Source organism: Limulus polyphemus, unplaced genomic scaffold (genome assembly GCF_000517525.1).
Source record: "Limulus polyphemus unplaced genomic scaffold, Limulus_polyphemus-2.1.2 Scaffold1698, whole genome shotgun sequence".
NCBI lineage: Eukaryota > Metazoa > Arthropoda > Merostomata > Xiphosura > Limulidae > Limulus > Limulus polyphemus.
Window position 1 is genome coordinate 238,376 of NW_013667308.1, and position 2,836 is coordinate 241,211.

Consider the following 2,836-nt stretch of genomic DNA (forward strand, 5'->3'; position numbering starts at 1 on the left):
GATACGGGAAAAGCTACAGAAGAAGAGAAGTCTGCTATAAATTTCTTATCATCAAATCATTATATCCTTGACTAAATGTAAATAAATTCTCAGCTATAGTTAAATCCTGTTTTATATTTCATATTGACAAAAGTCATTCTAATTGAAAGATAACCAGCTCCCAGTTATTCTTTCTTATTCACTTTTTGGAGACTTGCAAGATTATCAGACCCAAACACTGGCTGTCAGAGGGAGGAAAGGTAGGATAGTGTGAACGGAGGTAAGTATTATCAGAAATAAATTTTTCATATAGGAAAATGTAAACTTCTCAAAACATATTTATCTTTATATAGAATCCTATATTGACAAAGTGGAGGGGCTGGTGAGGGCAAGATCAACACAGAAAGTATTTGCAAAAAAAAAAACAGGTGTGCAAAATTGAGATATGATAAAGCACACTAGTCCAGGTATGCACTACTTATGGAACAGGTATGGTCTTCGCCCACAAAAAATTATATCTCAATGTGGGTAGTAAAGGCCAACCAGCTACAGAGTCAATATTGTTCATTATGAAAAGATTCATCCAGGCCCCAACCACACAGACAAGGTTCTACATCTTGTCCTTGGAATTATAGGGCTGTGGGTGCAAAGCTAAATCCAAGGTATGGTGGCTAGGGCATATATATAAACATGAAATCCTAGTTAAAAATAAAAATACTCATTTATTGTTTAGGTTTATTTACAAATACTATTTTCGGGTCTTGTATATTACTTGAAACCATAAGGAGAGTGAGTGATTAGTAAAAAAATTAAAAATTGATAAAATTTGCATTTTGTGGACTTAAAAATAATGTACTAAAACATAAAAATTAATAAGCCCAAATCTGGAACAAATATAAATATTGTAATCATTTCTTATAAATTCCATTTCCTAATGTAATTTTCCAAGATATGAAAGATCATAATGCAAAAAAACTAAACTTATCAAAAGTAACAGGCTTTATGTTTCTTAAACTATGTGCATTTATGAAAGTTTCTATGAAGTTTCAAACAATTTCATCAACTAGTTTTATTGCTGGAATGACATATAGCAAGACTTGCATTGGCTACTAAGAAATTTAGTAGCCGGTTGTCATCGGGTTAAAGTCTTCAATAGAGCTAGAAACACTCAAAAATTTAATGTCAACAGCAAATTTCACTAATTTACTATTTATAACCATATAAATATAATAATATAAATAATAAAAACTAAAAATCCAATTAGTTTCCATCATCAAGATAACAAGGAACATCTAAAAAGTTAACAAATGTGATGATCCTTTTCTAGTGTGACAACTTTCCCCATTCAGCACATTAGATTGTCTAAAGTAGCCTCAATTAGCTTTACAAATAAATAAAACTTTATGGATTCCTAGGAATAGTTTACTGATACATAAGACACATCACAAAAGACAATTCTACACTTTCAGTTTCTATGCTCTTGCAGTTTTATGTTACCAAAATATGACTATCAAAGAGTAATATGAGGGTTACATCAACAGTACAGATATTATTTTTATAGTTTTTATTTTTCAAAACATTCTTGATAAATTTCACACCCACCTACTAAATAAACAACAATTAAGACATCCGATTACTATATTATATATTTTTTATTTTCACAACATGCGAGATAAACATACATTTTTAAGTGATTAAGCAACCCTTTAAGCACTCAGTTGTTTTCTTCTTATAATGAAGGATAGGAAAAAACAGTTAAGATAGTTCAGGTCTGTGATGCCCTTCCACACTGGAAGGACCGACACATTAATAAATGTAGTTCAATCAAACTGGACTGGAATAGCAAATAGGTGAAACAAGATTGTTCATTCTTAAACCATATGTTTTAAGAAAGTATTTGTTGTTGTTCACCTGTTCTCACCAAAATATTTATGACCCAGATCAAAAAGTTAACATTTTCCTAAACTGAAAATGTATTTCCAATAGATATTTACCTCCTCTGACAAAAAACTTTTCTTGACTTATACTGCCCTTTATCAGCACATTTTCACTCACCACTAGCCATGAAACTCCCACTTATTTCTGCATACTAACATGCAAATGATTATGCAGCAATCTTCCACCAATAGAAGTGCAACACTACCCTTATCATAACTAGCACCCTCTCTAATCTTGCAGCTGTTAACCACTTCGAGATTGGTCAGATCACACCAAACAATACTAGAAGTGGGGAGGACAGGTAGGAAATGTGAGAGGAGGCAAGTATCTATTGGAAATACATTTTTCAGTTTAGGAAAATGTAAGTTCTGATATGATATCTTACCTCCCACATTGAACCGGTGGAAAGCTAGGGAGAAGATGATCCCCCTTTAGGAAGCACTCAAAGGAAAACATGGGAAAAGGAATTAAAAACAACACACCTGTGGGAGATAGCACCACTTCTGAGCCAGGTATAATCTTTGCCCTTTAATAATGTGTTGCCAAAACATGTGGAAACATGGAGGGACCCAACGAAAAAAGTACAGAAATAATGGGACCCCCTGGTGTAGAGTGGCTAGGGTGCAATAGACTGTAAATGAGAGTTTGACATAAACCAAAACCTGGCAGCATCTGGAATTGTACATCAGGTCTGCAGTAGGAAAAGGGTCCTCATTCACCTCAAAAACGAGTACCATCAGGGAAGAGGAGCTTCCATACCAAGAATATGCTTCTGCATGTGCGCACCTCCAACACAAGATCCACCAGGAACTTGCATCCAGCACATAGTAGGAAGGTGGAGAGCCCAAGTAGATGTTCCTCTTCAATCCAAAGCTTGGCAGCATTGGGAATTTTTTGTTCAGTCCACAATAGGAGGAGG

General features: G+C 34.3%; 1 protein-coding gene across 4 annotated transcripts in view; it reads right to left on the reverse strand.

Moving 5' to 3' along the window:
- Positions 1 to 2,836, reverse strand: part of LOC106464594 (voltage-gated hydrogen channel 1-like) — a 70,380-nt gene that overhangs the window by 62,303 nt on the left and 5,241 nt on the right. The window lies entirely within an intron of this gene.